The sequence below is a fragment of the Balaenoptera musculus genome, chromosome 2 (genome assembly GCF_009873245.2).
Source record: "Balaenoptera musculus isolate JJ_BM4_2016_0621 chromosome 2, mBalMus1.pri.v3, whole genome shotgun sequence".
NCBI classification, from domain to species: domain Eukaryota; kingdom Metazoa; phylum Chordata; class Mammalia; order Artiodactyla; family Balaenopteridae; genus Balaenoptera; species Balaenoptera musculus.
Window position 1 is genome coordinate 146721348 of NC_045786.1, and position 23022 is coordinate 146744369.

The window sequence follows — 23022 nt, forward strand, 5'->3', positions numbered from 1 at the left end:
AAAACAGGCAGTCTCCTCTTACCCAAGTTCATCTTGCACTAAGAAAAGACCAGAAAGAATTTATAAGAGTATATAAGTACTCTTGTGGGAGTTTTGTTTTCCCTTCAAGAGTGTTCTGCAAGCCAACCATTAATTTTTTTTCTCGATTAATTTATTTTTCTGACTTTTCCTTACATACCTGAAGAACTTCCAAATTTTAAATCGTCTTTTACTTAGAAGGGGTACATTTATTCAAGTAAGCTTTCAGGCTACAGTAAGGCTAATGGTTAACACCGTTATCTGGCTTTTCGTAAATGGTTTTATACTTGTGTTCAGTGCTTTCACTTTTTGTTTTTTTCGTTTGTTTCTTAGAACAACACTGAAAGAAAGCCTGATGTAAAGAGCACTGGTTTGAGATGCTTAAGACGGGGTGCTTGTTCTAGAAAGCTCTTGGGTAAATCACGCAACTCTCCATGAAATAAAAGGATTATATCCTGTAAACTCTGAGGTCCCTGCCAGTTTTAATGTTCTATGATTCTATCTTGATAATTGTTAACCCAGGAGAGAAAACGAAGGTTATGTGACTTGCCAAGGTCATAAAGCAAATTATTGACAAAGCTGGGACAAGAACCCATCTCCTGACTTAAAGTGAGATAATTTTGTACGCTATGATTCAAGGGACATAGTTAGACCAATAGTAAAACCAAATCTACATAATAATGAATCAGCCATGTGTGAGGGTTATATTGCTGAAAATTATGTCTTCAAGACTGGGCAGATAGCCAACAGTGGGACTAACAACAGTGGGACTAACAGCACAATGGTTGAGAAATGCCACATCACAAACAAGGATACTAAGACCTAAGCTATCTGTAGTACTTTACAATTTCGAAGTTTTAAGGGGAGAAGAGGAAAAGAGGGATTTTAGAAAGGAATTTAAGATAACAGGTCTTGAGCTAGGCTCTTGAGACTGGCCAGCATGGCATAAAATTGCCCTAGAAGGTTTTGTTCCTAACCTACCACTATAATTTTTTGTAGCCTTAATAGTTTGCTTCATACTCCTAATTATAAAATGAGGCTATTAATATATCCTGAGAACAAAATGGTATTAAACCCTTTTTAAAACCAACGTGCCCATTTTAAAGTACATTTTTTTAAGTTAAAATAAGAACCCCTAAAACTGTGGAAAATGGTTGCCTCCAAGGAAGGTAACTAAGGTGAGGAAAAAGAAAGACTTTTGAAACAGTTATACTCTTGAAATTTCTTACTATTTAAGTGCAATATGTCAATAATGGAAAAAAACTATTTTACTTTTATTTCTTGTAATAGATCATTGGAATTATCAGATCCCTTTCAGTTGTTGGATGGTTTTACTCATTCTCATTCTTTGTGTGCTTAGTTATTTTTTACTATGAGCTGCACTCTCCTTGGAAAATTATTTGTGGGAATTTTGAAAGCTAAGATAAAGGTTCATTCCTCCTGAGAGAATTTAGTTTTGCTTCTGCGAGTAGAGATAACTTTGAACTAGCACTGTTTGGGATTTTTTTTTTTTTAAACCACCAAGAGATGTATATTTAGGCTACATATCCCTGAGAGGGCTGGCTTATGGGTCCAGTACCCCTCTACAGCTCCCCACAATCACCCCTTCCAAGACAACTTTCTTTACAATCTGTTAGGTGGGGGTGTGTTTACTTGCAATTCACCCTTACCCTGAGGTCCCGGCTTTAGAATTCCCCATTCAACCAGGCCCTGGGCTTAGCCTTCTGTCCTACTTGCCCCCTAGGCCTAGAAAAAACAAGTTTAAGTTCTCTAGGTCCATCCATGTTGCTGCAGATGGCATTATTTCATTTTTTTTACGGCTAATATTCCATTGTGTATATGCACCACATCTTCTTTATCCATTCATCTGTTGATGGACACTTAGGTTGTTTCCATGTCTTGGCTATTGTAAATAGTGCTGCAATGAATATTGGGGTGCATGTATCTTTTCAAATTATAGTTTTCTCAGGATATATGCCCAGGAGTGGGATTGCAGGATCATATGGTAACTCTGTTTTTAGTTTTTTAAGGAAACTCCATACTGTTCTCCATAGTGGCTATACTAGTTTATGTTCCCACCAACAGCGTATGAGGGTTCCTTTTTCTTCATACCCTCTCCAGCATTTAATATTTGTAGACTTTTTGATGATGGCCATTCTGATGGGTTTGAGGTGAAACCTCATTGTAGTTTTGATTTGCATTTCTCAAATAATTACCAATGTTAAGCATTTTTTTCATGTGCCTGTTGGCCATCTGTATGTCTTCTTCGGAGAAATGTCTATTTAGATCTTCTGCCCATTTTTTGATGGGTTGTTTTTTTGATATTGAGCTGTATGAGCTGTTTGTATATTTTGGAAATTAATCCCTTGTTAGTCGCATTGTTTGTAAATACTCTCTCCCATTCTGTAGGTTGTCTTTTCATTTTGTTTATGGTTTCCTTTGCTGTGCAGAAGCTTTTAAGTTTAGTTAGGTCCCATTTGTTTATTTTTAGTTTTATTTCCATTACTCTAGGAGACGGATCCAAAAACATTGCTGTGATTTATGTCAAAAAGTGTTCTGCCTTTGGGCTTCCCTGGTGGCGCAGTGGTTGAGAATCTGCCTGCCAATGCAGGGGACATGGGTTCGAGCCCTGGCCTGGGAAGATCCCACATGCCGCGGAGCAACTAGGCCCGTGAGCCACAATTACTGAGCCTGCGCGTCTGGAGCCTGTGCTCCGCAACAAGAGAGGCCGCGATAGTGAGAGGCCCGCGCACCGTGATGAAGAGTGGCCCCCACTTGCCGCAACTAGAGAAAGCCCTCGCACAGAAACGAAGACCCAACACAGCCATAAATAAATAAATAAATAAATAAATAAATAAATATTTAAAAAAAAAAAAAAAAAAAAAAAAAAAGTGTTCTGCCTTTGTTTTCCTCTAGGAGTTTTATAGTACCCGGTCTTACATTTAGGTCTTTAATCCATTTTGTTTATTTTTGTATATGGTGTTAGAGAATGTTCTAATTTCATTCTTTTACATGTAGTTGTCTAGTATTCCCAGCACTACTTGTTGAAGAGACTGTCTTTTCTCCATTGTATATTCTTGCCTCCTTTGTCATAGATTAATTGACCATAGGTGCATGGGTTTATCTAGAGATTATCATATTAAGTGAAGTAAGCCAGACAGAGAAAGACAAATATTACATGGTATCATTTATATGTGGAATCTAAAAAAAGAAAAAAAGATACAAATGAATTTGTGTACAAAACAGAAATAGACCCACAGACATAGAAACAAACTTATGGTTACCAAAGAGGAAAGGAGAGGAGGGATAAATTATGAGGTTAGAATTAACACATACACACTACTATACATAAAATAGATAACCAACAAGGACCTACTGCATAGCACAGGAAACTATACTCAATATTTTGTAATAACCGATAAGGGAAAAGAATCTGAAAAAGTATATATATATATATATATGTATATATATATATATACATATATATATATATATATATATAACTGAATCACTGTGCTGTATACCTGAAACTAACATGACATTGTAAACTCAACTGTACTTTAATACATAAATAAATAAAATAAAAATTATATATTTTCAAGGAGCCCTGAAAACAATAAAAGAATAAAACAGGATATGAAAAAAAAAAAGCTATAAGAGAAAGACAAAAAAAAAAGTTTAAGTTCTCAAGTAAGACATGTGCCCTAGGGTAAAAGTAACATCATTGCTCTATTTACTCTCTGGATCCTGCCTTCACCTAGATTTTGGTCTGATTTTTCCTGGTCTTCTTATTGACTCTTCACTATTTTACCAGCATTTTTCATTGTTTCCAGTAGGATGGCCAATTTGCCATATTATGAGCCATTATACAAAAAAGAACAGTCAAGCTAGTGGTTAGCTCAGGGAGGAGCCAATATGTATCAGGGCACATGATGGACATCTGGGTGTTTGTTGGCAGTGTTCTACTCTTCTTTTTTTTTTTTTTATTCAAACAGAAAGTCACAGGCAGTGTTCTACTCTTGACCTTTGTGGTGGTTGCACCAATGTTCACTTGATACTTTTGCTTTAAACAATGTATATGTTTTTCATACTTTCCCATCTGCATATCTCACCATATAAAATAAAATTTTAAAATTTTTAATTAGAAAAAAATGAATAAAGTAAAAGGTGACTGGAAAGTAGAATCTACAAAGTAAGCAAACCAAGCTTTTGGACTTAATAATTTCCTTAGGTCACTCAACACAGCATTTTAAAGGTCTTAACCACAACAGGACATACAAAACAAGTAGAAGAAAGGTTTTCAGGTTTGTCCCCTTCAACTTCCCCCATAAAAGGAGTCCTCAGTACAAACACACACACACACACACACACACACACACCACTGGTCTTCAGCTATTAAAATACACACTCCTAAATTGTGTGGCTACATCCAGGTATCCTGTGTGGATTAAGCTGTCTGTTTCCCAAATGGTGCTAAGGGATGGCATTCATTTCCTTGGTAAGTTTGTCAGAGCCCAGATCCACCCTTCGGCCTTGCAGACACAGAAACTTGATTTTATCACCCACCTAGATGGATCCATCTCTTAGCGGTAGACACACACTAAGTTTACCAGGCTGAGGATGCCAAGCCAATAGTTTACAATGACATGTTACTATTATGCAGACTGGAATGCTCAAAATTAACACAGCACATTTGTTCCTCTGATAATAGTCCTAGAGGAGAAACCTATTGAAAAAGTGCTTGGTGAGTATAGAATCAGAACAAGAGGGAAGTATTCAAATCAATTGAATATTTATGATAAAAGGCTAACATGTATAGACCTCCTGTTAGAGATAGTCTTTACCCATGGAACCAGAATAATTGAATTCCTCTAAAGTTACCTTTCTGGACTTCCCTGGTGGTGCAGTGGTTAAGAATCTGCCTGTCAGTGCAGGAGACACGGGTTCGAGCCCTGGTCCGGGAAGATCCCACATGCCATGGAGTGACTAAGCCCGTGCGCCACAACTACTGAGCCTGTGCTCTGGAGCCCGCAAGCCACAACTACTGAGCCTGTGAGCCACAACTACTGAAGGCCACGTGCCTAGAGCCCATGCTCCGCAACAAGAGAAGCCACCGCAATGAGAAGCCCCCGCAACGCAACAAAGAGTTGCCCCTGCTCGCCGCAACTAGAGAAAGCCCGCGCGCAGCAACGAAGACCCAACGCAACCAAAAAAAAATAAAAATATAAAAAAATAAAGTTACCTTTCTACTTGACATTACATGGCTATCCACTAAGACAGAGCTTGGAAATTCACTCTGTGTAATTGAGAAGTTATTTTATTGGAAGGCTATAAGGTATCTTAGAATTGTTGAGAAGTTTGGGAAACCTGGCTCAAAAACTAGTCAAGGGAGGCAGTTAGGTGGAATCACAACCAAATTCTCACCATAGGAGGTCAAGGTGGGACACCATCATTAGCACCATCTCCCCGAAGATGTTTTCCAGTACATTCTATGCTACTGCCACCACTGCGTTCTCAGTGATGGCAACTGTGGTAGGCAGAATAATAGTCTTCCAAATATGTCCACATCCAGACCCCGACAACCTGTATACACGTTACACTACATGGCAAAAGGGACTTTGCACATGTGACTAAGATTGAGGACCTTTTTTTTCAATTAAAAAAATTATTATTAGATTCAAAGGAAATAAAATGACTCTGCCAAATTGCTGTAAAAGTTTCTAGATGCTTCCTTTCGATTTCTGTGTTCATCTCGTCAGAGACCAGTAGCCCTCATTTCAGAGAGGGATGCCCGGCCCCAGACCTCAGCAGGTGGAGCCACTGCCCCAGGCTTTGTTAGTTCTTTTCATCAGTCACTCAAAACTGGGCACTTCTGGGGCCCCGCCACGTACAGCACCTTGGACTAGGGTGAGGACTGGCGGGGTAAGGGAACTGGAGCTCTGGGGAAAGGATTGCCACTGTCATCGTCAGGAGCAGGAAGAAGAGGCCGGCAGGTCGCTGCTCATTCTTTGGCGGCTGCACCTGCTTCAGAGTTTTTGTTTGTTTGTTTCTTTATGTATATATATGTGTGTGTGTGTGTGTGTGTGTGTGTGTGTGTGTGTGTGTATGTATATGTATGTGTATATATGGTTTATATTTTTTTGTTTTTGTTTTTTTGGCCATGCTGTGCGGCATATGGGATCTTAGTTCCCCGACCGGGGATCAAACCCGCGCCCCCTGCAGTGGCGGCGTGGAGTCTTAACCACTGGACCGCTGTGGAGGTCCTGTTTCTTTTTTTTTAATATTTTAATTTTATTGGAGTATAGTTGATTTACAATGTTGTGTTAGTTTCAGGTGCACAGCAAAGTGATTCAGTTATACATATGCATATATTATTTTTTACATTCTTTTCTCCTATAGGTTATCACAGAATATTGAGTAGAGTTCCCTGTGCTATACAGCAGGTCCTTGTTGGTTATCTATCTTATATATAGTAGTGTGTTTATGTTCATCCCATAAGGTTAAGGACCTTGAGATAGGAAGATTAGCTTGCATTATCCAGGGGGGCCCAATTTAATCACAGAGCAGAGAACCTTTCCCAGCTGTGGTCAAAGACAGATGTGATGACAGAAGGAGTCAGAGTTGCTGACTTTGAAAATGGAGAAAGGGTACCATGAGCCAAGGAATGCTGGGAGCCTCTCAGAGTTAGAAAAGGTAAGGAAACAGATTATCCCCTACAGCCTCGGAAAGGAACACAGTCCTGCCAACAACTCGATTTCAGCCCAGTGATACCTATATCTGACTTCTGACATGTAAAACTGTAAGATAATAAATCTATGTTGTTTTAGCCAATAAATTTGTGGTTATTTGTTACAGCAGCCACAGAAAACTAATACAGCAGTGCTGCTGTGAATAATTTCTTAACTGTCTCTGCATCTTTATATATCTCTCAAGCTTCAAAATCCTAGGCAGGAAATCTACTTGGATCACATATTTGTGGCCTGGATGTAAGGAAAGTGGAGAGAGGGAGGATCTTTTCTCTTGAGTTCTGGAGTAGGAGGCATGATATAGTGGGAGACTACCTACAAATAGGAAAGGAGGTGGGATGTTGGACTGCAAAATAACAAGTGTCCAAAAGAGGCAATCCTATATTTTACTAAGAGGACTTTGCTTTTTCTATACTTAAATGGATTACTTACTCTACTCTGGTTGGTAGTTTTTAAATATGATAATATATTTCATCATATTATGATTGAGTCCACTGACCTATGAGCTATATTTTCCTTACAGTAGTTAAGGCAGAAATTGCAAATCGAACTGCCTTAATCAAGAAAAGAAATGTACTGGCTCACATAACTGAACAATCTGGTGATTATAATTTCTGGCAAATCTCAATCTTGGAGTCAAATAGCATGCTCCGGACCTTGTTTCCTTCTCTATTTCTCAACTTTGAGAAATGCACTCAACTAATGTTTGACAAAGTTGCAAAAGCAATTCATTTACAGGAAGGATAAGTCTTTCCTCTATCCTAGAGGAAGGATGGTGCTGGAGCAACTGGACAAAAAATTAGCAAAAAATAACCTCAACCTGAACCTCATACCTTATACAAAAATTCATTCAAAACTGATCATAGATTTAAAAGTAAAATGCAAAACTGTAAAACTTTAAGAAGAAAACATATGAGAAAAATTTCAAGATCTAGGCTAGGTGAAGAGTTCTTAGACATGATAGCAAAAGCACAATTCATAAAAGAGAAAATTGATAAAATTAGATGTTAACAAATTAAAACTTTTTTCTCTGTTAAAAAGGTACTAGAGGACTTCCCTCGTGGTGCAGTAGTTAATAATCTGCCTGCCAATACAGGGGACATGGGTTCGATCCCTGGTCCAGGAAGATCCCTCGTGCCCCAGAGCTGCTAAGCCCATGAACCACAACTACTGAGCCTGTGCTCTAGAGCCCACAAGCCACAACTACTAAGCCCGTGTGTCACAGCTACTGAAGCCCACATGCCTAGAGCCGAGCTCCACAATAAAGACAAGCCACTGCAATGAGAAGCCCGCACACTGCAACAAAGAGGAGCCCCTGCTCGCCACAACTAGAGAAAGCTCGTGCGCAGCAATGAAGACCCAACACAGCCCAAAAAAATTAATTAATTAAAAAAAAATACACTATCTCAAATGAAAGATATACTGTATAGGATTAACAACAGATTAAACACCACAGAGGGTGGAAAACATAGCCATAGAAGGTACTGAATATGAAACACTGGAAGAAAAATGGCTGGAAAAAAAAATGAACAGAGCATCAGCAATCTGTGGAACAATATCAAGCAATCTAGTATATGTGTAATTAAAGTCACAAAAGGAAAGGAGAGCAAGAGAAAGGACAGGGGCTTCCCTGGTGGCGCAGTGGTTGAGAATCTGCCTGCCAATGCAGGGGACACAGGTTCAGGCCCTGGTCTGGGAGGATCCCACATGCCACGGAGCAACTAGGCCCATGAGCCACAATTACTGAGCCTGCGCGTCTGGAGCCTGTGCTCCGCAACAAGAGAGGCCGCAATAGTGAGAGGCCTGCGCACCGCGATGAAGAGTGGCCCCCACTTGCCGCAACTAGAGAAAGCCCTTGCACAGAAACGAAGGCCCAACACAGCCATAAATAAATAAATAAATAAATAAATTTATTAAAAAAAAAAAAGAGAAAGGACAGAAAAATATTTCAAGAAATAAATGGCCAAAAGTTTTCCAAATTTGATGAAACCTATAAACCCACAGATGGAAGTTCAGTGAACCCCAAGCAGAAAAGACATGAAGAAAACCACAGCAAGGTCCTTATAATCAAATTGCTGAAAATGAGTGATAAAGAGAAAATCTTGAAAATGGCCCAAGAGAAAAAAAGATATATAACAGAGAGGGGAAAAAATAATGATAGCAGACTTCTCATCAAAAATCATGTAAGCCAGGGAACAATGTAGCAACATCTTAAAAGTAATGAATGAAAAAAAACCTGTCAATCTAGGATTCCTTACTAGTAAACGTTTTTTATAAATGAAGGCAAAATAAAGACTTTTTCAAACAAAAGTAATCACAGAGAATTCATAATAAGCAGACCTGCACTACAAGAAATGATAAAGAACATTATTCAGGCAAAAGGATATGATACTAGAGGGAAATTTAGATAGATACAAAATAATGAAGAATGATGGAATTGTCAAATATATGGATAAATATAAAAATATTTTTCCCATTGTTAAAATATTTTTAAAAGATAATTGTTTATAATAAAAACAATAACAATGTATCATGGAGTTTATAACATAGTTTATAAAGTAAAATGTAGGAAAATAATAGTACAAAGGATGGGAAAGAAGATGGAAGTATGCAGTGGTAAATTCTATATAAATGGTATTACATTTTTTGAAGTTAGAGTATGATAAGTTAGCCATATATATTGTGAACCCCAGATCAACTAAAAAACAAAACAAGATGTATAGCAGATAAGCCAATGTTAGCAAGAAAATTGAATAATAAAATGTACTCAATCCAAAATAAGATAAGATGGGAAAAGGAGTAAAGGACATACAGAACAAGTAGAAAACAAATAGCAAGATGGCATATGTAAACCCAGCCATGAAGAAAATCACATTAAGTGTAAATGGTTTAAACACTGCAGTGAAAAGGCAAAAATTGTCCAACTGGATAAAAAAAGCAAGGTCCAACTGTATGCCATCTACAAGAAACACACTTGAAGGGTAAAGACATAGAGTAAAAGGATTGAAAAAGTTATATTATGAAAACATTAATCAAAACAAATTTGCAATGGCCACATTAATATCAGACAAAGAAAATTTTAGAATAAGAAATATTATCAGGTTTAGAAAGAGACATTTCATCAAGAGGACATATGCATTCACCTAATAACAGAACTTCAAAATACATAAAGTAAAAATTGAAAGAACTGGAAGGAGGAATAGACAAATCCACAAATAGAGTTGGAGATTTCTATACTCCTGACAGTAATTAATACAAGTAGGAAGGAAATCAGTAAGAATAGGGAAGACTTGAACAACATTATCAACCAACTTGGCATTCCCAACGACAGAAAAATATACCTTCTTTTCAAGTGCACACAGGCTATTCATCAAGATAGATCATGTTAGGCATTAAAATAAATCTCAGTAAATTTAAAAGTATTGAAATCATATAAAGTGTTTTCTCTAACCACAATGGAATTAGCTAGAAATCTGTATCTGAAATATAACTGGAAAATCCCTAAATATTTGGAAATTAAACAATACACTTCTAAACAACACTTTGGTCAAAGAAGCCACAAGGAAAATTAGAAAGTATTCTGGGCTGAAAGAAAATGAAAACACAACAAATAAAGACAATGCTTAGAGAGAAATTTGTAGGATATAATGCTTGTCTCAGAAAAGAATAAAGGTCTCAGAGCAATTATTTAGGCTATCATCTTATGGAACTAGAGAACAAGAGCAAGTTAAATCTAAAATAAACAGAGAGAAGAAAATAATTAAGATCAGAGCAGAAACGATGACATAGAAAACAATAGAGAAAATAATCCAAAAGATGGTTCTTTGACAAGATTTTAAAAAATTGATAAATTTATATCTAGACTTACCCCAAAAAGAGAGAAAAGACACAAATACTGTTACAGAAATGGAAACGAAAATCACTACAAATCCTAATATAGTAAAAGAATAATAAAGAAATATTATTAATAACTTTATGTTATTATAAATTCAACTACTTACAAGAAATGGCCAATTCCTTAAAGGACACAAACTGCCAAACATGACTCAAGGAAAAACATAACTGGAATAACCCTTTATCTATTAAGATGAATTTTAGTTTAAAACTAAACTAAAATTTAGTCACAAGGACAATTCCAAGACCAGATGGCTTTGCTACTGAATTCTACCAAACACTTAAGGAAGAAACAATACCAATTCTACACAAAATCTTCCAGAGGATAGAAGAGGGAACACTTCCCAACTCATTTTTTAAAATTTAGGCATAATTGGCATATAACATTATATTAGTTTCAGGTGTACAACATAATGATTGGATATGTGTATACATTGTAAAATAATTACCACAATAAGTCTAGTTAATATCTATCACCATATATAGTTACAAATTTTTCTTTCTTTTTATTTATGTATTTATTTTTGGCTACACCACGCAGCTTGTGGGATCTTAGTTCCCCAGTCAGCTAGGGATCGAACCTGAGACCTCGACAGTGAAAGCGCAGAGTCCTAACCGCTGGACCTACAGGGAATTCCCCCAATTTTTTTTCTTATAGTGAAAAAGTTTAAGATTTACTTTAAGCTTTCAAATATGCAATACAGTATTATTTACTATAGTCACAATGTTGTATTCAATACATTACATCCCCATGATTTATTTATTTTATAACTAAAAGTTTGTACTTTGGACCCCCTTCACCCATTTTGCCCACCCCCCAATCTCCACCTCTGGAGCCACCAATCCATTCTCTGTATCTTGGAGCTTGGTTCTGTTTTCTTTTGTTTTTTAGATTCCACACAAAAGTGGGAGCATACAGTGTTCATCTTTCTCTGTCTGATTTATTTCACCTAGCATAGTGCCTTCAAGGTCCATCCATGTTGTCACAAGTGGCAAAATTTCATTATTTTTATGGCTGAACAATATACCATTATTTATGTATTTCACATATTTTTTATCCATTCATCCATCGATGAACATTTAGGTTGTTTCCATATTTTGGCTATTGTAAATAATGCTGCAGTGAACATGGGGGTGCATATATCTTTTTGAATTAGTGTTTTCATTTTCTTCCAATAAATACTCAGAAGTGGAATTGCTGGATCCTATGGTAGTTCTACTTTTAATTTTTTTGGAAACTCCATACTGTTTTCCATAGTGGCTGCACCAATTTACAGTCCCACCAACAGTGCACAAGGGCTCCCTTTTCTCCACATCCTCACTAACATTTGTTATCCCTCATCTTTTTGATAATAGCTATTCTAACAGGTGTGAGGTGATGGTGAGGTGGTTTTGATTTGCATTTCCCTGATGATTAGTGATGAGCGTATTTTCATGTACCTGTTGGCCATCTGTAGGGTCTTCTTTGGAAAAATGTCTATTCAGATATTCTATGCATTTTTGAATTATATCTGTTTTTGTTGTTGTTATTGAGTTGTATGAGTTCTTTATGTATTTTGGATATTAATCCCTTATCAGATATATGATTTGCAAATATTTTCTCCCGTTCAGTAGGTTACCTTTTAATTTCATGGATGGTTTCTTTTGCTGTGCAGAAACCTTTTAGCTTCATGAAGTCCTACTTGTTTATTTTTGCTTTTGTTGCCTTTGTTTTTGGTGTCAGATCCAAAACATCATTGCCAAGACTGATGTCAAGTAGTTTACCAGCTATGTTTTCTTCCAGGAGTTTTATGGTCTCAGGAGAAAATAATTCCACTTACAATAGCATCAAAAAGAATAAACTACCTTGGAATAAAGTTATCCACGGAGATGCAAGACTTATACAGTGAAAACAACAAAATGTTATTAAAAGAAATTAAAGAAGACATGGAACTTCCCTGGTGGTGCAGTGGTTAAGAATCTGCCTGCCAATGCAGGGGACACGGGTTCAATCCCTGGTCCAGGATCCCACATGCCATGGAGCAACTAAGTCTGTGTGCCACAACCACTGAGCCTGCACTCTAGAGTCCGCATGCCACAACTACTGAGCCCATGTGCTGCATCTACTGAAGCCTGCACACTCTAGAGCCTGTGCTCCAGAACAAGAGAAGCTACCACAGTGAGAAGCCCGTGCACTGCAATGAAGAATAGCCCCTGCTCACCGCAAATAGAGAAAGCCCGCGTGCAGCAATGAAGACTCAACACAGCCAAAAAATAAATAAAAATTTAAAAAAAATTAAAGACATGAGTAAGTGGAAAGATATCCTGTGTTCATGGATTGAAAGACTTAATATTGTTATGATGGCAATACTCCCCAGATTGATCTACAGATTCAATGAAATTTCTATCAAAATTCCAAACACTTTTTTCTGTAGAAGTGGACAGCTGATCTTAAAATTCATGTGGAATTGCAAGGAACCCCGAGTAGCAGTCTTGAAAGTCCTAAAAAGAACAAAGCTGGAGTACTCACACTTCCTGACTTCAAAACTTATTACAAAGATACAATGATCAAAGCAGTGTGGTACTGGTATAAGGATAGAAGTATAGATCAAAGGAATATAATTGAGAGTCTATAATTAAACCCACCCATCTACTGTCAATTGATTTTCTACAAGGGTTCCAGGACTATTCAATGGAGGAAAGAATAGTCTTTCAACAAGTGGTGCTGGGATAATTGGATATCCACATGCAAAAGAATAGACCTAGGGCTTCCCTGGTGGCGCAGTGGTTGAGAATCTGCCTGCCAATGCAGGGGACACGGGTTCGAGCCCTGGTCTGGGAAGATCCCACGTGCCGCGGAGCAGCTGGGCCCATGAGCCACAATTACTGAGCCTGCGCGTCTGGATCCTGTGCTCCGCAACAAGAGAGGCCACGATAGTGAGAGGCCCGCGCACCGCGATGAAGAGTGGCCCCCGCTTGCCGCAACTAGAGAAAGCCCTCGCACAGAAACGAAGATCCAACACAGCCATAAATAAATAAATAAATACTTAAAAAAAAAAAAAAGTAAACTGAGAGCACAGGGAAGTATACTCAGTATTTAAAAAAAAAAAAAAAAGAATAGACCTAGGGAATTTGGACCCCTATATTACAACATATACAAAAGTTAACTCAAATGAATCCAAGACTTAAATGTAAAAGCTACAACAACAAAACTTTTATTAAAAATATAAGTATAATAGGAATTTCCTGGCAGTCCAGTGGTGAGGACTTGGCGCTTGCACTGCAATGGGACTGGGTTCAATCCCTGATTGGGGAACTAAGATATCACAAGGCCTACTGTGTGGCCAAAAAAAAAGTAAAAATACAGGTATAAATCCACATGAATTTGTGCTAAGGTCTGAATGTTTATGTTCCCCCAAAATTCACGTGGTGATATCTTAATCCCCAAAGGTGATGATATTAATAGGGTATTGATAGGTGGGGCCTTTAGGAGGTGATTAGGTCATGAGGGTGGAGCCCTCATGAATGGGATTCGTGCTCTTATAGAACAGATCCCACACAGCTTTCTAGCCCCCTTCTGCCATGTGAGGACATAAGTCTGCAACTAGGAGGAGTGCTCTCACCTGGCCATGCTCATACCCTGATGTTGACTTCTATCCTCCAGAATTGTGGGCAGTAAATTTCTGCTGTTCATAAAGCTACCCAGTCTGTGGTATTTCACTATAGAAGCCTGAACACACTAAGACACCTTAGATTTGGCAACAGTTTCTTAAATATGACACCAAAAGCACAAACGAACAAACAAACAAAAGGTAAATTGGACTTCATCAAAATTTAAAATTTTGTGCATCAAAGGATGCTGTAAAGAAAGTGAAAAGACAACTCACAGAATGGAAAAAAAATTTGCAAATCATATATCTGATGAGTCTAATATTCAGAATACATAAAGAATTCTTAAAACTTAATAATAAAAAGTCAAATAGGGGGCTTCCCTGGTGGCACAGTGGTTAAGAACCTGCCTGCCAATGCAGGGGACACAGGTTCAAGCCCTGGTCTGGGAGGATCCCACATGCCGCGGAGCAACTAAGCCCGTGTGCCACAACTACTGAGCCTGCGCTCTAAGGCCCGTGAGCCACAGTTACTGAGCCTGCGTGCCACAACTACTGAAGCCCACACACCTAGAGCCTGTGAGCTCCGCAACAAGAGAAGCCACCTCAGTGAGAAGCCTGTGCACCGCAGTGAAGAGCAGCCCGCACTCGACACAACTAAAGAAAGCATGCGTACAGCAACGAAGACCCAATGCAGCCAAAAATAAATAAATAAATAAATAAAGTAAAAAAGTCAATAACCCAATTTAAAAAGGGCAAAGGATGTAAATAGATGTTTCTCCAAATAAGATATACATATGGCCAACAAGCACAGGGACAGATGCTCATTAGAGAAGTGCAAATCAAAACCCAATGAGATACCACTTCACATCCACTAGGACAGGTATAATTAGGGAAAAACCCCAGAGAAAAACAAGTACTGGCAATTGGAATCCTCAAACTTTGCTGGTGGGGATGTAAAATGGTGTAGCTGCTGCGGAAAACAGTTTGATATTTCCTTAAAATGTTAAACATAAAGCTACCATATAATCCCACATTTCCACTCTCAGAGATGTATCCAAGAGAATGGAAAATATATGTTCAAACAAAATTTGTACACAAATGTATATAGTACCATTATTCACAGTGGAAACAATTCAAATGTCCATCAACTGATAAATGGATAAATAAAATCTGGCATATCCATACAACAGCATGTTATTCAGCCATAAAAAGGAATGAAGTACTGTCACATGGTTTAAATGGATGAAACTTCACAACATGTTGAGTGAAAGAAGCCAAGTGCAAATCATATTCTATATTTCTGTTTATAGGAAGTGCTCAGAATAGGCAAATCCATAGAAACAAAAAGCCGATTAGTGGTTGCCAGGGGCTGTGGGGAGCAGGTAATAGGGAGTGACTGCTCAATGTACAGTGTTTTATTTGGGGGTATGAAAATGTTCTGGAATTAGTGGTGATTGTTGTACAACACTGTGAATACACTAAACGCCACTGAATTGTAGACCTAAGAATGTTTAAAATTGTGAATTTTATGTGAATTCTACTTTTAAAAAAAAACAAAACAAAACAACAGAGAAGACAATAATGAGTGTAGTGTTGCCTAAGTTGGGTTTGAGGTGCCCAGGAAATATCCTAATGGAGATACTCAGTAGGTAGTTGGCCAGTAAGAGAAGGGAATTCATGTGATCTAGGCTACAGATACAGATCTGGGAATAGATCTATATATGTAGATTTATTGTTGAAGCCCTAAGAGTAGATGAGTCGGCTGTGGAATCACGTAGCGTAAGAAGAGAGGAATGCCTGCAACAGGACACTGAGGAGGATCAACATTTTAAGATACGAGAATAAGAAGAGGACCCTCCAAAGCAGATTGAGAAGGAGGAAGCAGTGTGCTAGGAGGAAGAGTCTGGGACATGGAAACCAAGGAAAAAGGATTTGTCAAAGGTAGTGGTCAGGGAGTTCCCTGGTGACCTAGTGGTTAGGATTTGGCGCTTTTACTGCCTTGGTCTGCCTTCAATCCCTGGTCAGAGAGCTGAGATCTCACAAGCTGTGTGGCGCGGTCAAAAAAAAAAAAAAAAAGGTAGTGGTCAGAGGTGTTAAATACTAGAGGAGTAAAATAAGATAAAGGCTAGGACCTCCCTGGTGGTCCAGTGGTTTAGACTCTGTGCTTCCAATGCAGGGGGCGTGGGTTCCATCCCTGGTCGGAGAAATAGGATCCTACATGCCATACCGCAAGGCCAAAAAAAAAAAGACTAAGAAATGTCCATTGGACTTAGCAAAAAAGTAGGCATAGTTTCATTGAATTGGTGGGGAACAGGTTGAGAAAACAGTTGTAGGATAAGATACCTTCACTAGGGGAAGTCAGGGAAATGTAAGTTAAACTAAATTAAATGTCATTGTCTCCCATTAGAGCCGTGTGTATATATATGTATATGTATACATGTGTATTTAAGTTTAAACTATTTGTAGAAAAGTAATTGTTATAGCCCCTTTGAAGAACTACTTGGTAGTATCTATTCAAATTTAGAAATTAGCATACCCTTCCACCTTTCCTTTCCACTCCTAGGTATCAGTCCTAGAGAATTATGGACACATATTTTGAAGGAAACATGTATAAAGATGGTAATTGCAGGACTGTTTAAATGCATACAAATTGTAAACAAATGTTCATAAATAAATGATTTAAAAAAAAACTGTATAGTAGACTATGGTTGCCTTCTCAGTATCCATTTCCCTCCTTCTCTTTTCTAACATAATTCTAATTTTGTTCAAATATCCACATTTCCCCAGCACAGACCTTAGATTTCAGAGAAAGCCAACCTCACTCTTATGTCAAGGGATAGGCTTGATTTTCTAAGGGTATTTACATCTATCTTGCCAATTATTATTTTAGGCAAGAACAAGAAACTTAGTTTAGGATGTGATTCAATTCAGGTTCCTGGGGCTTCTAGAAAGTTCTCTCTTGACCTTCTGGAAGAAATTCTGACCATAAACAAAATGAAAAGACAACCTATGAACTGGGAGAAAACATTTGCAAACGATGTGACCGACAAGGGCTTAATTTCCAAAATATACAAACAGCTCATACAATTCAATAACAAAAAAACAAATAACCCAATCAAAAAATGGGCAGAAGACTTAAATAGACATTTCTCCAAAGAAGACATACAGATGGCCAAGAAACACATGAAAAGCTGCTCAACATCATTAATTATTAGAGAAATGCAAATCAAAACCACAATGAGGTACCTCCTCACACCAGTCAGAATGGCCATCATTAAAAAGTCTACAAATAATAAATGTTGGAGAGGGTGTGGAGAAAAGGGAACCCCCTCGCACTGTTGGTGGGAATGTAAATTGATACAGCCACTATGGAGAACAGTATGGAGGTTCTTTAAAAAACTAAAAATAGAGTTGCCATATGATCCAGCAATCCCACTCCTGGGCATATACCCAGACAAAACTATAATTTGAAAAGATACATGCACCCCTATGTTCATATGTTCATAGCAGCACTATTTACAATAGCCAAGACATGGAAACAACCTAAATGTCCATTGACAGATGAATGGATAGACGATGTGATATATATATATATATATAACATATATATATATATAAATATATATATGTTATATATATATAACATATATATATAAATATATATATGTTTTATATATATATATATTATATATATATATATAAAACATGGAAATATTACTCAGCCATAAAAAGGAATGAAATAATGCCATTTGCAGCAACATGGATGGACCTAGAGACTATCATACTAAGCGAAGTAAATCAGAAAGAGAGTACTTCCCTGGTGGCGCAGTGGTTAAGAATCCACCTGCCAATGCAGGGGACACGGGTTTGAGCCCTGGTCTGGGAAGATCCCACATGCCACGGAGCAACTAAGCCCCTGCGCCACAACTACTGAGCCTGTGCTCTAGAGCCCACGAGCCACAACTACTGAGCCTGTGTGGCACAACTACTGAAGCTCACTCACCTAGAGACCGTGCTCTGCAACAAGAGAAGCCACCACAATGAGAATCCCCCGGCAACAAAGACTCAACACAGCCAAAAATAAATTTTTAAAAAAATCATAAAGAGAAAGACAAATACCGTATGACATCACTTATAAGTGGAATCTAAAATATGATGCTAATGACCATATCTATGAAACAGAAACAGACTCACAGACACAGAGAACAGACTGTGGTTGCCAAGGGGGGTGGGGGTGGGGGAGGGAAGGATTGGGAGTTTGGGATTAGCAGGTGCAAACTATTATACATAGAATGAATAAACAACAAGGTCCTATTGCATAGCACAGGGGACTATATGCAATATCCTGTGACAAACCATAATGGAAAAGAATACGAAAAAATATATATATATATGTATAACTGAATCACTTTGCTGTACAGCAGAAATTAACAAAACATTGTAAATCAACTATACTTCAATAAAATTAAAAAAAAAAAAGAACTTCTGAAATCCACTTATACTTTCTCCTAAATTAAAAAGCACGTGGGCTCAAAGTAGCCATGTATGACCATGAGGGGAGCTAGCCTTAGAACAAGGCCCCCATTGTAGATGGTAGAGCAGAGAGGTAGGGAAAAATAAAGACAGGAAGAACCTCATTCTTGATAAAATTACTGAGGTTCTGGATCACTTAGCCCTGAAGGGCAGCCTAGCTAGTCTTTCTGCTGAATGGGCCAGTACATTTCCTTACTGGCTAAGCCAGGTTGAGTGAGTTGTTTGTTTCTTGTTTTTGAAAACTTTCTAGTCCAGACTTTATGACACAACCGTATTATGGAATACAATGCAGCAGTTTTAAAGCCAGATTTCTGGGCTTCCCTGGTGGTGCAGTGGTTGAGAATCTGCCTGCCAATGCTGGGGACATGGGTTCAAGTCCTGGTCCGGAAAGATCCCACATGCCGCGGAGCAACTAAGCCCGTGTGCCACAATTAGTGAGCCTGTGCTCTAGAGCCCGCGAGCCACAACTACTGAGCCTGTGTGCTGAAACTACTGAAGCCCGCATGCCTAGATCCCATGCTCCGCAACAAGAGAAGCCACCACAATGAGAAGCCTGCGCACTGCAACAAAGAGTAGCCCCCGTTCGCCACAATTAGAGAAAGCCCATGCGCAGCAACGAAGACCCAACATAGCCAAAAATAAGTAAATAAATAAATAAATGTATAACAAAAGAAAAAAAACATTAAACAGAACAAAACATTGAGGCTACCTATATGTTCTTTTCCAATCTCCACCTTTGCTCTCTCCAAAAGGGAAATAGTAATTCCAAGAGGTAACCACTACCCTGAATTTTTCATTAATTTTTTTTAAAGTATAGTTTTACCAAGTTTTTTTAAACAATAGATTCTTACTTATACCATTTTTAAAATGTTTTATTTTATTTATTTATTTTTGGCTGCGTTGGGTCTTCGTTGCTGCATGCAGGCGTTCTCTAGTTGCGGTGAGCAGGGCCTTCTCTTGTTGCGGAGCATGGACCCTAGGCGTGCGGGCTTCAGTAGTTGTGGCACGTGGGCTCAGTAGTTGTGGCTTGCAGGCTCTAGAGTGCAGGCTCAGTAGTTGTGGTGCATGTGCTTAGTTGCTCTGAGGCATGTGGGATATTCCCGGACCAGGGCTCAAACCCGTGTCCCCTGCATTGGCAGGTGGATTCTTAACCACTGCACTACCAGGGAAGCCCTTTTTGTATCTTTTTTTTTTTTTTTTTTTTTTAATTTTTGGCCGTGCCACGTGGCATGTGGGATCTTAGTTCCCTAACCAGGGATCGAACTCATGCCTCCCACAGTGGAAGCACAGATTCTTAACCATTGGACCACCAGGGAAGTCCCAGGTTCTTACATATACCATTTTAAAATTTTGATAGTAATGGTATCATACAATATACAGACTTATGACTTTTTTTACTCAACACATCATGTGTGTAACTGTAGTTTATTCATTCTATTTTTATAAAATGCTCATTATGTGAATTTTTGAAAATATGTATATTCTCCTGTCAGACATTTGAGTACTTTCCATTATTTTTTTCCTTTATGAACAATGGTGCCATGGACATTCTTGAACATGTGTTCTGGTGCATATATGCAAAGGTTTCTCTATAAAATTAAGAGTGGAACTGCTGGGTCTTAGGCAAAGCACATGCTTTATTTTTCTAGGTTATACTAAAATAGTTCTATCAATATACATTTCCACCAGCAATCCCTAAGTGTTCCTGTTATTCTACATCCTTGTATTATTAGACTTCTTATTTTGTACCAATGAAATGACTTTAAAATGATATCTCACTATGGTATTAGCATTTCTATGATTACTAATAAATGGTAACAATTTTCATATCTTATTATTTGTCCTCCCTCTGCAGTCCTAGTTAAACATAGCTCAGGATAATACTTCCCCCTAGAAGCCTTCCCTGACTTCCCCAGATCCTCAGGCTAGCCTAAGTGGTGCTACTAATACTTTGCATATTTCTATCATTACATTTTAACAAACCCTCCATTTTTCAAGGCTACTTGGCTATCTCTTCTTTATATCCCAATGTATAGTCTAATTCATCATTTCATATAGAAGACTGCCCTTTTTTATACCCATTTCCTCTTCCACCCAATGTTATTACTTGTTTTTTGATAATTTTAGAAGACCTAACACAAGGATATCTCTATCTTCTATAATTATATATATATTTTAATAATGCCAAGTGACAGCAGTTTGAATTCACATAAAGTCTAGCTCTTGATGACAAAGTAGCCTAAATTGGAGCTCTAGGCAGAGATGTAGAGAAAAACTGATTATCTGGTTGTTTAAAACTATTTTCCTATATTTTAAAGATATGCTGTGATTTTTTAAAATCTACGTATCTAGCTTGGCAATTTAAAAATGAATAAACACATGGTCCCTTCCTTGAGGGAACTCAATGTGTAATACGGAAACTATGTGACAAACAGATGGCTATCATGCAGGAAGCTACGTGGGTAGGCCTTTGGGAGAATAGAGCTTCATCAGGATACCACCTTAGCTCCAGCAGCTCTGATGACAGCTCAGGTGCCTTGATAAGAATTCCAATAATTTCCTCTTCTCAATCCAGGGCACAAAGGTGCCTATTCTAGTGACCTGTTTTTGACGTAATTCACCTACTTTCTCACCTACCACTGCATTTCTCTTTTATTTATTTATTTTGGCATGTGGGATCTTAATTCCCCAACCAGGGTTTGAACCCGCCCCTCCTGCAGTGGAAGCGTGGAGTCTTAACCACTGGACTGCCAGGGAAATCCCTGCATTTCTCCTTTGCTATCAATTCATTGACTCCACCATATTTTCAGTTTAAATTGAGAGGATCTGCTTGGTCCAGCTAAAGAATGTTTTTCTCATAGGTCACCTGATATTTTGCTGACCAGTTGGCTCAGATACAGCAGTAGGAATAAGGCCAGAATGTACATAATGCAGTTAGCAATATCCAAATTAATTATCTACAGCCACATTCCTCAGCAAGGGCCTATGAGAAAAACTCCTCAGGAGGGGGATGAGGATCATTACAAATGAATGGCTTGGCCTGTGCTCTACAAGTGATATATAAATGTATTATTTAGGACTCTTTCCATGGAAGGGATAGAACACTCAATTCAAACTGATTTAGGAAAAGGAATTTATTGGCTTACGTACCAAGAAGCCTAGAAGCATAACTGGCTTAAAGAATGGCTGAATCCATGGTTTCAAACGATATTGTCAAAAATCTCTCATCTTCTCTTAGCTCTGCTTTCTTCTGTGCTGGTTTCATTTTATCCCCACTAGTTCTAAGTTTAAATCCTCCCAGATGTAAGCTAAGTGAAAAAAGGGAGTCCTCCCCCTCTCCCCTTTAAACATTATTCCTGATAGGATGAGGCACATAGTGTAGTGGCTGAGAGCATGGACTCAGTAACTAGGTTGGTTCCTCAATTACCTACTATTCCTATAATCTTGGGCAAGTTATTTAACCTCTTCAAGACTTAATTTTTTTTCATCTGTATTACAATAGCTCCTACTTCCCTCGGTGGCTGTGAGGTTTAAAGTTGCTGATGTTTGCATGATGCTTAAAATAGTGCCCAATACAATGCAAGGGCTAAATTACCACCTCTGATTGGGTCATAAGTCCACCCCTATGTCCTAAGGGTTCTGGCTAAGGTTGGGACTTTCTATCCAAACTACAAAGATCTGGAGTAGTGGAAGGATGGTGTATTTTAAGAAATTTGGAGTGCCTTTACCAAAGGCTGGGGAATGGATGCTGGGTCAACGTAAACAACAAATGTCAACTACAGGAAAGCAAACTGTTGCTTGAGACAACTTCCCTCTCTAAGGTTTTATTTTATGATACAGAGTAACCTGAAAGGATTTCTGTTTATGCTTGTGGTTGTAAAAAAAAATGCACAAACTCTTTTTATTTGCAAAATGTAACTAGCATTTGACTAGCGCTTTACTGAACAGAGTATTTTCACATGCATTAGCTAATTTAACCCCCGCAACAGCTCTGGGGAGTAGGTATGATTAACCTTTCTTAATGGTAAGAAACCTAGCAAGCCGAAATACAGATGGATGTAAATTTTACAAATGGTGGTACTGTTAGCGTTTCACATTAGTCTCCCACTGCATTTTATGTTCTGTTGGTACCCATGTATAATCATTTCCTTCATTCAACATATATTTTTTGAGCCCTTGCTATGTATCAGGCATTCTTCTAGGCACTGGAGATACACAGCAGTGAACAAAACACAATACTC